Source organism: Toxorhynchites rutilus, chromosome 1 (genome assembly GCF_029784135.1).
Source record: "Toxorhynchites rutilus septentrionalis strain SRP chromosome 1, ASM2978413v1, whole genome shotgun sequence".
In the NCBI taxonomy this organism is placed as follows: Eukaryota; Metazoa; Arthropoda; class Insecta; order Diptera; family Culicidae; genus Toxorhynchites; species Toxorhynchites rutilus.
This window is the reverse complement of record NC_073744.1, coordinates 185,769,319-185,788,680: the sequence shown is the minus strand read 5'-3', so window position 1 is coordinate 185,788,680 and position 19,362 is coordinate 185,769,319. Positions and strand designations below refer to the sequence as shown.

The 19,362-nt window shown below is 39.0% G+C and overlaps 1 protein-coding gene across 2 annotated transcripts in view; it reads left to right on the top strand.

Moving 5' to 3' along the window:
• LOC129777146 (perlucin-like) overlaps positions 1 to 19,362 on the top strand; it is an 88,897-nt gene that overhangs the window by 67,431 nt on the left and 2,104 nt on the right. The window lies entirely within an intron of this gene.

The window sequence follows — 19,362 nt, the reverse complement described above, 5'->3', positions numbered from 1 at the left end:
TCAGTAACTACAAAATCATTCAAAAATATTGAAAAATGATTTTCAAGTTTAACACGATCAACAATGTTCACTCTCAGTTCTTTGTGGCTCTTATCATTAATCATAGGAAGATGGTCGCTAATATCATTAAAAATAGTGTGATTTTGTAGATTTTCAGCAAGGTTGATCGGACATATAAAATGGTCTAAAATGTTATTACTTGCTGGACGAGTTGGAATTGTATTTGTACATACATAACCATAAGATTGTAATAGGTTTGTGTACCGGCATACTACGTTATTGTTTATCAGATTAATTGGAATATTGAAATCTCCAAGAATTAAAAATGGTTTTGATGGAGTAGCAGTTGATAACCAGCCTTTTGAAAATATTTTGAAATTCGTTGTAATCAAACGAGGGAGGACGATAAACACTAGCAACTGTATAAAGTTGACCTTTAAGTTTTAGTTCTAAGTTCAAAGTTTTAGTGCAAACCGTCAACTGTTTGAGTATCTATCAATTTGTTTTCGAGTGAACTATCTACAAAAACTGCTAAACCACCAGAAGGATTATCACGACACGAGAAGAAAGCGCGATAGCCAGGAATATTGTAAATGTGACTAATCTCCTTCTTCATCCAGGTTTCACCAATAACAATAACGTCGATACCAAGTTTACATTCATTCACAAAAATAAATAATTTCGTCAAATTTCTCAAAGTTATTTATCCCTCTTACGTTCCACTGAACCACATTCAAAGCTTCCTTATTAGTCGTAACACATTGTATATTGAATACATGCAAGTTGTCATGATATCTGTTCAAAATCATAGTTGGGAAAATAAAAATAAAATAATTCTACAAACTTAAGTTAATAGAGTATCAAGTGTTCTGCAAGGAATTTTGAATACATTTTTTTCTGTCGAGGATTTTCTACTACAATGATGACATTTTTGTGGATGTATCATAATAACTTTCATACTAATCGAGTTAAAGTAAGTACATACTAGAAATTTAAGTAAGCTTAAAACAACAATCAAATCGGATGTTATGCGAAAACATTTCGAATTTATCGCAATCACGTTCCTTACGTTCGGTAGTAATTAAACTCTAAGCAGTACCCCGATTGGCAAGGTTCGTAAGAGTTTATCTTTCAGCTCCTCACAGAAGTGTTCACAAAGAAAGATTGTTCTCTGAAGCTGGCCTGGTGCACGAAGCAAAGCGTAATTTGGTTGGTTAAATAATTCATAATTAAAGTAATAGAGTAGATGAATTAATGTTATATATTAATATTGATCTAATCGTGAAAAAATATGACTCATCTTGTTTTATTGGTAAATTATTGATATTTTTATGATATCCGGTAGCCGGCCGGATAGCAAATATTGGCCGGATAGGCCGGATACCGGATAGTTACCGGATATCCGTTTCATCTCTAGTAATGAGACACTGTTTAATGGCCAACATAGCTTAAGTGTTCGGAATTTGAGACAAAACGTTGAAACTGCGAGAAACTACAAAACAGTTCCAAAAATGTAACATACTGCGGATTTTCAGCAAAAGAATGTTATCTACATAAATTCGAAGAGTGGTCTTTAAACCCGATGAATACGGGCGTAGGAGTACGCCTTCATTTCAGCTTAACTTCCTCAAATCCACATGTCTATTAGATCCTGAACGGATCTGAACGATTGACAGAACCAAATTCAATAACCATTTTCGAACAATCACAATCCTACGTTAAACTTTTGTTCATGCTCTTAGGCACAAACCCTTAATTTTTTTTTCATTGATTATTATCATCAATCACCCACGCGCGGCGTTCAACTTAATGGATTTTTTTTCAAAAACTGATCATCGTGGGTGTCACCCCTGGAGCGGATCGCCCCCTCGTTCCAAGTACACTACGCTACTGGTCGTACTGCAAGGTGTTGACGCGGAGGCGTGGGATTGGTTTCGGGACTAATTAACGAGGCAGAAGCAAGGCTACCGCCTCAGTTGACGAAATTTCTTTTTTCAAGTATTTTTATCCACATAGCTTGTGCCGTCGAAGGGAAGTCTTTGGTTGCATTTTTGCGACAGCATTCAGCAATCCCAAACTTCTCTGATTCAAAAACTTGTAATTTACTTTTGCAAACAAAAAGATCTCATCAGAAGCGCCGTACAATGTGATCAAATTTCCAGAAAAAGATGTGAGCCGTCTTTTTTCTTCGTGCGTCGATTCGAGATACATTCCCCGGTTTTTGATGATTGATGTTGACATACCTTTGCTTCGTTGTTAATGAAACACATGATAATTAAGGAAACGTTCATTTATTGTCAAACTTTCCATTTCCTGCAGCGCCCCACTCCTGTCCAAGGTCGGACAATAAATCCATTCTCTCGACGCAATAGGCGGCACCCAAGCGGGAGCCTCACTGTGAGCCGCCATCATTTATTAGGTGTTGCCTTCACGAAAAACGTTAACCAGCCGGAATCCTACCACTTGGATAAGTTGTAGTGAATCGATTCGATTCGGAGTCGTGTTGGAGGTCAATCGCCTTCCCAGTCGCCATAACCTATGGGAACCCCGGGCCAGTCGTCAGAGATTGATACACCAAATTTCGGAGAAAGAAAGCCTGATTAAACGCGAAGGTTAGAACCCACTCAAGGTGAGGCGCCTCTTGCTCCAGTTTGGTTCTATTCATTTCATTTGGAACCGTACAAACGGTTGGAACAATTGTCACAAGGTAGGAGGATTTCCGAATTACGACTCAATTAGCCTTCAGTGTTTCTTTTTTCGCTGGGGGGCTTTTGGGTGCGCTGCCACTCGGTTTTGTTTTCCCTCGTTTTTCTTCGAATGTGAGCGAGAAAACAGGTAATAAAATAGCGAAGATTTGGGGGTAACCTCCAACTACTGCGGCAGTTTTTGTTTTGATAAGTTTTATGTATTTTGTTTACTTTCGTAAAATGAAATATGCAAATTGCGAACCTTTTTATGCCTTTCCAGCTCACCGCACGTGCGTGGTGTGTTAATGGGGGCGATGGCATCATTTTTTGCCTATGTGGATGGTAAGAATGCCACCTGAAAGGCTGTCCAGCATAAATCGAGATCGTGTGACATTGTGTATACCGGAGTCGTACATGATATTGAATCTATTGGCGATCTAACGTACAAATCTACACCTAGGCGGCGCTGCGGTGAAAATGATGATGGTTTTAAATTTTGCCATGTGAGCTTATGGAAGGTTTGTAGTTCTTTCCATAAATTACAATGTTATAATCATAAAAGATTATTTGATTGCGATAAGTTTGTAAGAGTTCATGTGCTCCCGGGTGTTCGGGTTCGATTCCCGTTCTGGTCGGGGGAATTTTTCGTCAAAGAAATTTCCTCCGACTTGCACTGTGATCACGCGTATTCTAGAACTTGCCACTCAGAATGCATTCAAGGCGTGTTATTTGGCATAGAAATCTCAACTAAGTACTAATAAAAATGACGCAAGTAATACTACGTTGAGACGGCGAAGTTCCTCTAGGAACGTTAGTGCCATTGAAGAAGAAGAAGAAGTTTGTAAGAAATTTAATTCTGCGCAATTTTATATTTAACATGTTATTTATTTACCTCTTTCAGTAGTGAATACTATAAAAATGTTGACAATGGTTGAATTAAAGAAGGAAATTCGAGAGTACAATCAAACACAAGTAGAAAAATGCACGATTCCTGCATGTGAGAACTACCTTGGAAAGCCCGGAAGTAAAATATACGTGATTTGTTTTCTGAGTTTTAGGTTTACGTTTACGTTTTGCGTTAGATCGCCAATTCTCAATCGCTCATTTTCGTTACATAATACCGATATGATTTTTACAACAACAAAATTTAGAGGCGAATGAACTGCAAAATTTAAAGCCTCTTAAAAACAAAGAAGAAGAAGACAACAAAAAAGTTATTGTCAGTTTTGTGTGCGTTGTTTTGACAGTTCATCGCTGGAATGACTACGCAACGAGATGGAAAATGAAAGGTGGGAAGATATTTTAATCTGATGACAGATTTTGTTCATGTATGTTACTTTTCTTATAATAGTCTACTACATAGGAAAAGTGTTGTTATTAAAAGTAAAAATAAGCGGATGAAATGAACACTCTGGATTTTTTTCTTAAATCAAAGCTAGCGTACAAAATCATAAGGGCCCAACTGACATTTTAGCAGAAATTGAAATTTCAGCATTATTGAGGTGTTCTAAACTAAACTTCAATTTAATTTTTCTTCTCGTTACGTAGACCAAAAACGTAAATGAACAGAGTCAGAGTCACAGAATCTTTTGTTTCTTTGACGGAGAAACATTTGACAGTGCATGGGAAAATAGGTTTCAAGTTTTTTTCATGTAAAATGCACTTGAAAAATAAATTTAAAAGTTTTTCGTTTGCGTCTTGGTTTTAGACGAATGAAGTGTTCGGCACCCTAATTGTGAAAAAAGTAATTACAATTGCTGACAAAAGATAAACATCCATAAAGTTGATCTGAGATCCAAACATAGTACACATTAGAATACTATTTCTGATATAAGAAGAAATCAAAGAAAAAATCAAACATTTTAGTTTGTGACATGTTCTGTTTATCTTATAATGTGAAAAATATTTTAGGGAATATGTAATTAGTTTCTGTATATCCTCTTTCAACGTTATTCGTTGCCACATTCAATTTTGCACCATTTGAGTAACTGACTGGTATACCTGATATGTGAACTTCATATCTTCGTGGCTACTAATGCAATCAAAGTTTAACACAACCAAAACCAGTGAATCTTCCCACCTTCTATTCTTCATCTCGACTACGCAATTCCATTTGTTTGTATTCCGCAACAAGCAGGGTTGCCACATTTAATTCTGTAAAATTCCCTGAAAAAATCTGTGTCGAAAAACTAAAGAAAATATCATTTACTTTCATTTTGATTTTTTGTTTCTTATATTAGGCTGTCAAAAAAGTCCTGCGGTATTTCCGCGAGGTGTCGTTGTAAACGCGTAGTTCTAGTTGTACTCATTGTGTCGAGTCATACTATAGCTTGTTGGAAAGGTATTTTATAGTCTATAATATAGTCCTTGACAGTGTTTTGTTTGGTTAAGTCGTTCGTGAGTTATAGTGTCGCAAATATGGAGCAAAATAAAGAGAAAATCCGACATATTTTACAGTACTACTATGGCAAAGGCAAAAATGCATCCCAAGCTGCCAATAAAATTTGTGCAGTTTATGGACCCGATACAGTTTCCATTTCTACCGCACAACGATGGTTTCAACATTTTCGTTCTGGTGTAGAGGTCGTCGAAGATGCGCCACGTCCTGAAGACCTGTCGTTGAAAATTGCGACAAAATCGCTGAATTAGCCGAGAAAGACCGGCATAGTAGCAGCCGTAGCATCGGCCAAGAGCTGGGGATAAGTTATCAAACCGTTATCAACCATTTGAAGAAGCTTAGATTCACAAAGAAGCTCGATGTATGGGTGCCACACACGTTGACGCAAAAAAACATCTTTGACCGTATCGACGCATGTGAATCGCTGCTGAATCGCAACAAAATCGACCCGTTTCTGAAGCGGATAGTGACTGGCGATGAAAAGTGGGTCACTTACGACATCGTGAAGCGCAAACGGTCGTGGTCGAAACCCGCTGAAGCGGCTCAGACGGTGGCCAAGCCCTCATTAACGGTCAGGAAGGTTCTGCTGTGTGTTTGGTGGGATTGTCAAGGAATAATCTATTATGAGCTGCTTCCCTATGGCCAAACGCTCAATTCGAACCTGTGCTGCCAACAACTGGACCGCTTGAAGGTAGCACTCATGAAGAAGAGGCCATCTTTGATAAACAGAGGCCGCATTGTCTTCCATCAGGACAACGTCAGGCCCCACACTTCTTTGGTGACGCGCCAGAAGCTCCGGGAGCTCGGATGGGAGGTTCTTTTGCATCCGCCGTATAGTCCGGACCTTGCACCAAGTGACTACCACCTGTTTTCGTCCATGGCGAACGAGCTAGGTAGTCAGAAGTTAGCCCAAAAAGAGGCCTGTGAAAATTGGCTATCCGAGTTTTTTGCCAATAAGGAAGCGAGAACAGGGGTATTATGAAGTTGGCATCTCGTTGGGAACAAGTCATCGAACAAAACGGCGCATATTTGACTTAAAACAGATGATTGTAACTAATTTTATGAACAAAAGAAATTTCAAAAAAAATACCGCATGACTTTTTTGACAGCCTAATATATGGGTTGTTAAAGCGGCATCAATACAACAAAATAAATCATGAAAAGGTTTTCTCATAATCCTCTGAATTGTATGTTGTTCATACATGGTTATGTCGATTTTTTTCTTCAAACTCTTCGTCAATTTCATCCTTGAAGCTCCGCCTAGAGTCTATAATTTTGGGTTCCGAGCGATTTCCAGACTTTGTTTTGTTGGCATCACATGCTGATGAATGTTATCAAAAAGTATCTTACGAACGACCTTAGCAATGGATACAAAAATTTCTCATCACCCCTTTTGATGCAAAAGGAGAACGAAGTTTAGGAACAGCATAATCGGTTTAGTCATAAGAAATTGGATCGGACAGAATAGTTTAAGCTATTCAAATCGCTTAAGATTTCGCTTAACAACGGCCTCAAACGAAAGCCATCTCGTTGCGTTGCGTTCAACATGTTTATAAATTAAGGTATCTATGCATGCACTGTGAAAAATTGAACATTCAAAATTGAATTTAAAAAATCTGTAAACTCTATATTATTGAAAATCTGTAATTCTGTGTATATAGATTCGGTATCTAAAATGTAAAATGTACGAACTGTGTACCATTTCCAGAAGTTTAATGTTCTAAGATTTGGTGTGACTTGGCGTTTTGTCTTCCGTACTTTGAAAAGGTTTAAGGCGTCTGAAAATGTTAATGTGCAACACAATGAAGACCGTAGAGGAACTGTCATGACATAGAACGTGATTAAACTGAATAAAAAAATTTATGAAATCTGATAAGATCTTGTAGTAAATTGAGCGCACTACAGCAAATGTCTAAAAGTTTGAATACAGGATCGCCCTCTCCGAACTTAAACCGTACATGATACAACGTATATATGGTGGTAATGTGTTCCGGATCACCGAGGGAAATCCGAGGGAAACTACTAAACGATACTTTGTCAAATTCTTCGGAGTATAATAAAAAGACGTGTGACTTGTTTGGGTGTCGAAGTCGGAAAGAACTTTATTTCAACAATTACTTTGACAGCAGTATGTTTATCTCGCCGAATGCTGAATACACGAATAATTGAAGTTATCTAAGGTGTCTATACAACATACTCATTTGACAGATGTTCGAATACACTCTAAAGATCAACTAATCTAAATTGTAATTCAATGTAGAACAGGAGAGATTGCGTGTTAAGAGTAAGCTAGGGTCAAAAGAAGCAGAAATCATTTGGTCCGGCACAAAGAATGTGGAATGTGAAATGCGTTTCTTCAGATGAAAAAAGACGAGTGGGTGCTGTCGCTATCAGCGAATTAGCCAGAAAGACGTAGGACTACACCAAGTGCTGTCAGTTTGGATAACTTATGGTATGTCCAGGTAGTTTTGACGTGGGACTATGTCTAACCGAAATATATGGGAGGTAAAATGAAGTCCTAAACACAGAACATGCAGGAAAAAATGAAAGATTTCGAATGCTTGTGACTCGAACATTTGTTAATAGATCGAAACGATGTTTGCATCAATTGATAGGAAATATTTCTACGCATCTATTACACTTGATTAAATGTTATTTTTGCTGAGATAAGCAATTGAATAGCTGTAAAATGCCTAGCGCGTTCTAAACGCCCTTTCTCGTTTTGATTGGCCCGATTTACGGTTTCCCCAACACAGCCATCAAAACCAAGGTGCCTTACATTACATGGCGTTTGTCCAAATTCTTAACTTACACAGCAAATATGTTGAATTCAATTAAATTCGAAAATTGTTTTATTCAAACCATAATTTAATCAATACAAACAAATGTTTACTAAGATAACTGTAGTCCCAAGTCAACTTTGCGGTTATATCATAGATATAACCCACCAATTTTTCAGTATCTCTTAGCAAAATAATATCTCAATCACTCCCAAAAACACTTTTCCTAAGGAAATAATCCACAAACTATAGTATGTAGCACCTTCGGCAGGACGACAACAGAAAATCCGAACCAAATCGGTTGTTTGGTGACGATGGCGGCGACGGCAACCGCAGCTGTCAGTTGAACCAAAGAACACATCTCTTCATGACGATTAATTGACATAGGGGAAGTATGGGCATAGTGGCCACCCTAAGGAATATGCCCAGCATTTCATATCGTTCCAGCGCCAGATATCGTTTCAATCCCCGTTTTCCAAAGAATATTGTAGCTCTACTTATTGTTGTTCAAGATAGTAAACGGCAGTTACTATAAAAATTAAAAATAGTACATCAGTCAATAAAAAGTTGAAAAATCGAACATTTCTTTGGCCTGGAGGTAAAGTGGAAGGAAAGTAGCAAAGCGGTAATTAGCTGGTTTCATGATACGGATGTATTATGGCAGGAGATAGAAATGAAGTTACAAAATCATCGTCCTCTCCTGTACGATCTGGAAATACTCAAAGAACGACGTCAAGGCAGCAACAGCGTAGCGAAGAATGTGCAATTCTGCGGAGTTGAATCAATTCTAGATCATCCGGAACACACTTTGTCTTGATGTACCGTTTTAATTTTATATTATGAGCCAGTGTACAAGTAATATTCACCCCTATTCTGTATATTCGAGCTCCAAATTGACACAATGTTACATTCTGTAAACCGAACGAACTCGACATGCATTCTGCAATCCGAACGAGATCGACGCCTGTATTCTAAAAGCCGTCCGAGATTCAAACTCAACGGACTCAAAATTGGCAACATTGCCTTGATGCGAAACAAAATTGTGTCTGATGATGGTTTTATATTATTGATAAAGTTCGAGCGGTAATTCTACGAAAATAATAGAAGGCGCGAACTACGAATTCAAGGTATTTAAATAACATTAAATAATAATTTTGATTCATATTTCCACAATTTATAACTGCATTCGAACCTGCTAATGTGATAGAGAGTAAAAAGCATCACAAATACGGATGAATTATTTTGACGTTTGTTTTGCGTCAAGGCAATGTTGTCACTTTTGCACATGTCGATTCCGGATACAGACCTTCTGTCGTTGCGGTCACTATCATAATCCCCGTAAGTGAATACTACAAGAGCCTTCGCTTTCGATTGTCTGTACGCCAACTGATGATCCGCCGTTCCCTGAAGATAAGGCAAGACCTTCTTAAAGTGCACCCAATGTTCTTCCGTTGGGTAACACTGGAAGCCGGCATTGACACTGGTGACAGCTTGCGGGTAACAATTACTCGAGTACAGCTTCAACGTACAACTTCCTGCAGGTCTTTCGCTTCGAAATTAGCTGAAAACTCCTTCTTCAGACTCTAGATCGATTTGAACGAGTTGCTCGCAATAAGTACGTCGTTCATGTAGATCAAAGCGTGGATGACGACGTCCTCACATTTCCAGGGGTAGAAGCAATAGTCGTAACGCTTGCATTAAAAAAATGGACAAATTTTACCAATTTTTCATACGTTCACCTTAACACCTGGTAATGAGACCACTGATGCATCATCAATCATAGTAACCCATGAGTTTTCGAAAAAAAAAATGACACCACTACCAGTTGAACTGCGGAAGTTATATCAAAGACACTAAAGCAATTGCGCTTAATGGTTTATGCGTCCTGGGAGTTCCATCCCGTTGTAAAGAAAGTGAACATCGTCAAGTACGTTGAGTTCGCCGGATACGCCCGTTCCGGTATCTAAAGGGTGTATCACATCAAATTGCATCACGGAAAAAACGCTGTAGAAATTCGCCCAGTAGACCGATCCTTTTGAAAATTTTAGACAGTAAAATAAAAACTATTAAACAACTTTTGGCATTTTCTTTTTATTCATACTTCGAGCCCAAGCCCGTATGCTCGCACCTTCCTCTTTACACCGTCCATAAGGTTCTGTACAACGTCAGGTTGTAGTTTTTTTTTGAACAGAAATCCATTTTCTCTTGAAGTCCGCCTCTGATTTGACAACTTTTGGGTTCTTCCGGAGGGCCTGCTTCATAATCGCCCAATATTTCTCTATTGGGCGAAGCTCCGGCGCGTTGGGCGGGTTCATTTCCTTTGGCACGAAGGTGACCCCGTTGGCTTCGTACCACTCCAACACGTCCTTTAAATAGTGGCACGAAGCGAGATCCGCCCAGAAGATGGTCGGGCCCTCGTGCTGCTTCAATAGTGGTAGTAAGCGCTTCTGTAGGCACTCCTTAAGGTAAACCTGCCCGTTTACCGTGCCGGTCATCACGAAGGGGGCGCTCCGCTTTCCGCAAGAGCAGATCGCTTGCCACACCATGTACTTTTTGGCAAACTTGGATAGTTTCTGCTTGCGAATCTCCTCCGGAACGCTGAATTTGTCCTCTGCGGAGAAGAACAACAGGCCCGGCAGCTGACGAAAGTCCGCTTTGACGTAGGTTTCGTCGTCCATTACCAGGCAATGCGGCTTCGTCAGCATTTCGGTGTACAGCTTCCGGGCTCGCGTCTTCCCCACCATGTTTTGCCTCTCGTCGCGATTAGGAGCCTTCTGAACCTTGTATGTACGCAGGCCCTCCCGCTGCTTGGTCCGCTGGACGAATGAACTTGACAAATTCAGCTTATTGGCGACATTCCGGACCGAACTTCTCGGATCACGTCTAAACTGCTTAACTACGCGCTTGTGATCTTTTTCACTGACGGAGCATCCATTTTTGCCGTTCTTCACCTTCCGGTCGATGGTTAGGTTCTCGAAGTATCGTTTTAGTACTCTGCTGACCGTGGATTGGACGATTCCCAGCATCTTACCGATGTCCCGATGTGACAACTCCGGATTCTCGAAATGAGTGCACAGGATTAATTCACGACGCTCTTTTTCGTTCGACGACATTTTTCCAAATTTACGAAAAATTGACAGTGAAGCATGGCCAACGTGATCTATACACTCTTATCTGATTATAAGCGAAAGCTGAAGATATAATTCCTAAAAATTAAATTTCTACAGCGTTTTTTTCGTGATGCAATTTGATGTGACACGCCCTTTATGATATCCTTACACGTCTGGAGAAGAATAAGAGGATTGAACGGAACCCGGATTCCGGTCGTCAGACTTGTAAACTGCAGCTGAAACTAAAGCAGAAGACGTGAAGAGAGGTAGTTACATCGTTCCGGGGCTTGGGTCGGGAGGTCGGAGCAACGGGCCAGACAGTGAAAAATACCTAGCGGAGATGAACAGTGATGGAGAATGATTTTTTTTTTCGGCGAAGCGGAACTTTGTGGACGCATAGTGATACTAAACTGAGAAAAGTCGGAAAAAAGTTTTTAAATGTAGTGGTACTATCCAGCTATCACTAGAAACTGATTTTATAGTACTTTATCATCATAAAAATACACCGTAAAGTTAAAATTACGAATAATTTCATACTAAATTCTTTATTCAAAACAGTTAACTTGAAAAAGTTCAAAAAGTTCAAAAACAATTGAATAAGCATATATATGTTGGTTAAGCTTCTCGAAGATTGTCCTGCAAAATATAATTTTGGAGCTTCGGTCGTTCGAAATGAAACATCGCTTTTGCTCCAAATTTTATGGACGATGGGAAAAAGGTGGAAAAACTCTTTCCGTTTTTTTTTTGCCATTTTATGATGATTGGTTGGACGGTAAAATTGATATACCAGAAAATGCAAATAAGGAACGACGGGCTAAAGTTGGTCGTCCGTCGATATCGTTTGAGGATTCGACTTTACTGTCGAAGAGACAAAAAACAGAAACGGTTCAAGAAAAGCACTATTCTGTTAAACTTTTGTATACCGCTGCTACTAAATTCCAAATGGACGATGAGGTGCACGTTTCAAAAACACTCTATCATTTTCAATACTTCTCAAATGGCTGCGAACTTTGGTCACCCCGTTTTGGGACCAAATTTTCAGAAGATTGTTTCCCGTTATGAGTTTTTTCTTACCACTAGCGGTGATATCGCGAACTAAACGATTGTCTCCGGAACAACTCATTGGAAGAGATGAACCGCTTGAAGGTAGGTGTTGAAGTCCGCCAGGAACTAATAAATAAAGATAAGAAAGAACCGAAAACCATGTCAACAAATATGTTTTCGATAGCAATAGCGAAAGTTCTGGCCCACATATAGGGCGTCGAAATGTTGTTTTTGTAACCTTGACAATAAAATTATGTCGTATGGGACATTTGTCCCATTAAATGATCTTTTGTATTATTTTAATTACCATCCGAAAATTGTTCCTTTTTTAATGCAAGCGTTATTCCCTGGATTCTGGGTCGATGAAATGATGGAATGATGGAGGTTCCAGTCTCGGGACGACTACTTCAGACCGTAGATGTCTTTTTCAGTCGCATGCATATCTCTTCCTCTGAAGCGCCGTTCAATTAAGCGCTCTTCCGTCACATCCATTACAACAGCCTTGTCGACATTGTTCGCTTCAGAACGCAAGTTTACTTTCAGCTGTTGATCGCACTTCTCCGTTTTTTTGCGTCTTCTTCAAGTTGTTGGTCCCAGTGGTGATGAAAATATCAATTTTCCAGCCGAAGGTGCAAATGGCTTACCATACCAGGAGGTTTTTGAAGAACTTTTACAGTTTCATAGTCTTGAAGATGTCAGGTACCATTCTCCTTCCCATCGCCGTGTGAATTTTCGAATGCTTCTCCTGTTGTTTGGACGCCATTTTGAGAACTGAAGAGCAAACGTCACGATACAATAGGACGTGGTAGTCAATGTAATACGCTACGTGGAGGTAAATGATATAAATGAAGGTCACACCAAATAACTTACTTCAATAAGCCAAACAAACATGATTTCACTCAAAACACGCAATTTTAGGCGCACCCTACGTTTTATTTATTGATTGGAAAAACGTTGTTTTTAACGTTCAATAATATAAAATAATTTCAAAAGTTTCAATTTGATTGCTCGAGCCAAAGATCTTCAGTAAAACAATATTTAATATTCAATTTACGTCCACCAATCTCCTGTTCACGCATAGACCATTTTTCGCATACCATAATTTCCTTGCCACGCGAAAAGTCGCCATCTCACACGGTTCCTGACAACGACACAAAGAGGGAACATTTTTTCTCTAATTGACAGATAGCCTAGCCCGCTCAAATGTGACATTATGCCAACCCGCCTCCCGGTATAAGAACGGTGCACCGCCTTCTTGGGTCACTTCCGCCGCTTGTATGTCTCGAGAAAATTAGTTTTAATCACCCCGTATCCGCATGCTAATCGCATAGTAGTCTCTATGCGCGATAATGGACGTGAATTTTTTTTTCGCAGTGCGATGCCACCTGCTACCCCACCGCCGGAAGCCGAGGTTTGACCCAATTATTAACGAGCGACGGTTCGATGGTGCTTTCTTCTCGGAAAAGAAGCAATATCGGCACAGCGAAATGTTAATTTGAAGCTTGTATGAGTGGCGATAGCTATCGCACACACAATGGGAATCCTTCCCCACGTTGTTGCGGACGTCGTTCGCCTGTTGGGGGCGGTGCCAGCAGGAAGTAGCGCGCATCCGCTGTGTCATTTTCATTACTCTCATCAATTTGTTGTCGCCGGCTCACTGTCTTCCCCTTTTCTCACACACATCGCAGTGAAAAATAGGTGTAAATGGCTGATGATTTAATTGTGATCAATTGAACATGAAAATTGGTGTGTGGGTTTCGCATTTTCCGCCCATGATACATCAACTACTTACCATAACTTCCACATCGCTCTCCAACGATGTCAACAGTTGAATTTTCAACAGCACCGAGTTGTCGTGGGGAGATTTCTTCACCAACAAAACAGGCTTATCGCCATCTTGAACAAGCCTGACTGAGCTTTTGCTGCGAGAAAGTTTTCTCGATGAATCCTCATGAAAGGTTGTTGGTTTGTCGCCATCTCGGGCCAGCTTAATACAGCTTTTACTGCGAGATAGTTTTATCGGGAAATCCTGAAGATAGGCTGTAGGTTCTTGGTTATCGTTATCGGATAGGAACGTCACTGGCCTATCATTGAAGTTGTCTCGTATTATGCTGAACATCGTCGGATTGTGTCTCTGTTCCTTTGTAGAATTTGATTTATCGGTGGGATTTCTGAAAATATACAAAAGGATTTTGAATTGCGTATAGCAAATAACATCATCATATATTCAGAATTGGACAAACATTGGCAACAAAAAACAACACAATTAAAACTGTTCTTCAGAGGATTGTAGTTAATCAATTTTGACAAAAATGTATATATTTTGTTACTGTATAATAATTTAATATCTCATCAAAGACTTACAATGTATAAATTTATCCAGAATAAAAAATTATCTCTCAGATGGAACGAGTGCAACCTTACCAAACTCCACCAAATTAGATTTGCATCTTTGAGGCATAGCCTCGATTACCTTCAATTGCCTTCGATACTCTTGATAGTCTCCACTTGCATTGGTAGAATATCGCTGAATTCATTCTGTCAAAAAAGTACTCTGAATTGATATACACGCTATTCATTATTCGTTCACATTTATTTTACCGCCTTGAAAGTAGATCCCTTCAGGGATAATACACTTATGCCAATTTATTCTTGTAAACAAGTTTAACATTTCACATTTCCCGTAGTCAACTGATATTTGCTCATTTTTTGGCCGTAAATGTGAACGAGTTTATGCCCAAAAACTGATAGCCTTATGAGAAAATACTAAACCACGAGTTTTCTCAAATCTGTCTTTTTTCGTCGAATACGTTGTTCTTCGAAACGCCTCATATTGACTAGATAATGTTTTTCATTTGCCGTCTGACCTTCTGGCATCAGTTCTGAGTACACAACTTATAACGATAAACGATGAAAAAAAAGTCAACATTACTATTTTTCGGTTTTATCTCAGATAGAGCCAAGTTGGCTTGCGTGCTAAACACGTAAACCCATGTCTCATTATCTGTTATTATTTTAACATTTCTTCATGTATTTACGTTATTGGATTGTTTAATTGTGATTTTTCTAAATTATTGGAACGGCAATGCGCATTGATTAGTAGAGGTTCTATTTTCTTCAATTTGCCAATGACAACTTCAGTTAAAGACGTTGCTGACCATAGATTCTCAATTGAATTGAGATCTGGTGCTTGAGGAGAGCATTCCGAAATTTTCTACGAAATTCATAAAAAACAGTCTTGCCGAGATATGTAATAATTTTCTAGACCCTCATCCAAGAAGAAAACCTCCACTTTCTCACTCAGAATGTCAATGTACTATCTGAACAAGAATATCTAATAGTTTCTCTGCCAAACAAAATCTCACGTTATCTAAACAAAAATTCTACATTATGATTGGTCCATTTGCACAAGCTATCTGTGTTTCTCAAACGGTGCAAAACAAGCATGACAGCGAGGAACAATCCAGTTGCCGCTACCGGAATCGATCACACCGATCAATGCACGCATTAAGTGCGCTTGCACTACACTCTATGGTGAAGAGGAAAGTTAGCTACGTGAGCCCCGCCCTCGCACAACAATTGCACCGAGCGGGAGTGTATAAAATGTGATTTGTGATTTCTATTTCAGTGTCGCTTTAGCCGCTTTACCGAGTAGTCAACGACAAAATTGCTACTGAAAAGTTTACTATCTAACTTCGTTTCTTCCCCAGATAATATCAGAAATGTTAAACAGGCGAATTGAATAAAAATATTTTTGTCCTACGTTAACAATGCAGTGTCCTGAACAACAGTGCTTCCTGTGTAAACTTCAATGCCTATATAAATTGGTGCTATGTTTGCTATATATTTTTTTCTCTGAATATACTTTATGGAATTTATAAATTTGAAGATGTCTTAAATAAAGCCATATAAACCATAAACCATAAACTTCACCGTGTCTGCCGACAGTAAACAATAAGTCACAAATGGCTGCCACAATGGCGCTCATTTCTTTCATCTACCTCCCTCATTCCTCGCCCGAAAATCAGTAATTTTGCGAAACAGTGTGAAGAAAATTATCGTTTTCGCAAACTTCCCATCAAGTAATATCAACAAAACTCTAATCGATTACTCACAAGATATTAAATTTTCATCTCCCGTCGCACTGTATAGTGAAAAACGTCGGAAAACACGAGCTAGTGCTCTGAAATTTAAATTTTCATTTTTCAATTTTCCGCAATGGTTTTGTTTGTATTGGTGAAAGCATCGCTATTTTTTCGACACTGATGTCAGACAACATCATCGAAACAGCTATAAAAACCACTCAATGAAATGTTATTCCTGAGTCATAGCGTTTCATGTCATGAAAATCAATAAAATAAAATTGTGTTGATACCAATACAATTATTATTTTTACATTTAATGGGTCTATAATGTAAGTTTTAGCAACTTTAACATTGGTTAAGAAAATTGTATTGCAGAGTTCGGAACACTGCCACGGCTGCCTATGATTTTAAAAATAGAAAACGGAAAAGTATTACATTCTATCGAAATGCCTCGGCCAACGAAGAGAAGGATTAAGGCTCTCCAACGTTAATATGTGAAAACCTTCGTTGATCGTAGGAAAATATTAAGGAATTATCAACATCGAGTTACTGTGCGGAAGAACTTGTTAATACCAAAAGAGCCCCAATTCGCATGTTTTATAAATTTGCTCATGTTACGCCCGTGTATGATCAGAATTTTACTTCATATGAAAATACACCTTCTATATATATTTATATTTGCAATTGTTCATCGGAACACATCGTTCATACATTTTACTTTAGTATTGAATTGATATTTTTTTCAAATGTATTCTAAAACTCATGTCAGTGAAGCGCCACACAGTCTGATAAGTGAATTGATCTTTTTACGTGTGTTTTGCTCTTCTCTCACGCACACTATTACCGCATTTTTACACGTGGTTTTACCTATACTATTACAATGGCTTACTTCCACCTTCACCTTAAGGAGCACAAATTGGATCAATCAAACGTGGGATTTAGCGCGTTCAGAAAATGCTTGACATTGAATAATTGTCTATCTCAAAAAATATAATTATCTTTATTGTGATGGAAGCGTAGGAATATTTCCAATCAACTAATGCAAATATATTTGCGTCTATTAAGAGATGGTCGAGGTATAAGCGTTCGGAATCCTTCATTACTTCCTACATGTTCAGAATTTGGATTTTCATTTACCCCCCATATAGCCCTGTTAGACGTAGTCTTCCATAATATTCAGAAACCTTCCATAAAATCAGGCAAAACTCATTTTCTAATTCAGAGCACTGAAGCTCTAAAGTTCAATGATGCTCTTCGACACCGTTAGTTGCAAATGAAAATCTATCTATCTTCTATCTTCTATATATATAAAAATGGATTTCTGTCTGTCTGTCTGTCTGATTCTTATGGACTCGGAAACTACTGAACTGATCTACATGAAAATTGCTATGTCGGGGTTTTTGGGGCCGGCGAAGGTTTTCATGATAGTTTGAGACCCCTCCCCCCTCTCTAAGGGGGGGGGGGGGCTGCCATACAAATGGAACACCAATTTCTACATTACTCGAGAATTATTGAAGCAAACGAAATCAAATTTGGCATATGAAGGTTTTAGGGTGCAATAAATATTTCTATGGTGTTAAGATACTCCTTCCCCCTCTCTTAGAGGGGGCTGCCGTACAAATGAAAGCATCACAAATTTCTACATTACTCGAGAATTAATCAAGCAAACGAAACCAAATTTGGCATTTGGAGGTTTCAGGATGCAATAAATGTTTCTATGGTGGTTGAACACTCCTCCCCCTCTCTTAGGGTGGACTGTCATACAAATGAAAAACAAATTTCTGCATAGCTCGAAAACTAATCAAGCAAATGGAGCCAAATTTGGCATGATTTGAGGGGGCACAAAACGTTTCTATGGTGAATGGACATTCCTCCCCCTTTCTAAGGGTAGAAGAGGGGAGAGGTCTGTCTTTATTCTATCATATTTTCTGTATTAAACATTTATTCCATGTAACGAAACCTGCTATTTGCAAGTGGTTGAAAAATCTTGAACGAGAATTGTGTCTGAAAATAATCTCACATTAGAATGATGAGTTTTGGTAGAAGTACTAGGAATTTTTTAGTAAAAGGTAAATTCAACGGGGTCGATTAGAAGATCAATCAATGAACAGTTCTGCGATTGGACTCATGAACTTGCGCTTAGTAAGAAAACGTGAATGTTTGAAGGCATTGATAACAAAAACAAATTTTGGGCGAGACGAAGTTTGCCGGGTCAGCTAGTGCTGTATAATTTCTCAATGTCTCAAGCCAAACCAAGAAATGGATTTAGGCTTTCCTGCTCATTGATTGTGTACTCAGTTTCTATTTCAAACATTGAAGCTTGAAAGCTCATGGATGCTTTTCATTATTGTTCAATATCAGTTGAAGGGGGTCTCCGTAGCCACATTGGTTGCGCGTTCGCTTAGTAAGCGATCGATCGTGAGTTCAAAACTCAGGACCCTCATTGACCATCTTTGTGTTGTTACAGAATAGCTACGTCCACGCAACAATCATCAGCGATGGAGATCGATCCACGGTCGAAATAAGATCGATTCATCCATACAACTGCTCTGCTCTGCAAGACACATCGGGCTGCTGTTCTATAAATAACTCAACAATTATCATTCAACTGTCTCCGCTATCCGGTGGTCCAACTGGATAATGGAAGAACAGAAAGAATATTCTTACGCCTAAATGGCTACTGTGTGAATGTACCATATGTAATGGTATAGAAGGAATACTGGCGAATGGCAACTGTGTAATGTGCTAATTATAGATATATGATAACCATGTGACATGTACACGATTAAAATTCGGCTCTGTTACAGCTAAAATGCTAGTGAGCCTTAAATAAATAAATGGGATAAAAAAAAATATCAGTTGCGAACGACAATTCTGTATAAATCCATAATATCTCATGCCTTAGCGCACTATTTGCAATAAATATTTATTAGCGCCGAATGGGGCGAGCACAATAAACCTATATTCCCTCCTTTCACCATTTCCCTCCATCGATTCAAAGGTTACCCCCGTAGACACGTTCTCCGTGTTCCACGCTGTGGCTAATGTGGCCAAGGGCAGCTAATTAAGTTAGTGTGATTTTTGCGCCCTTCAAACGATATTATTATGGTAGGCGCTATATCCCAACCACCCGCAATCGCAATCGATAATGTAGGCTGGCCGACTGACTGCTGCGAATCACGTCGGATTGTATATTTTTTCTTATTGTCGTTTATTCCAGCTTGTCGACGCAAAACGTCGAAATGGTCGACGTCGGCT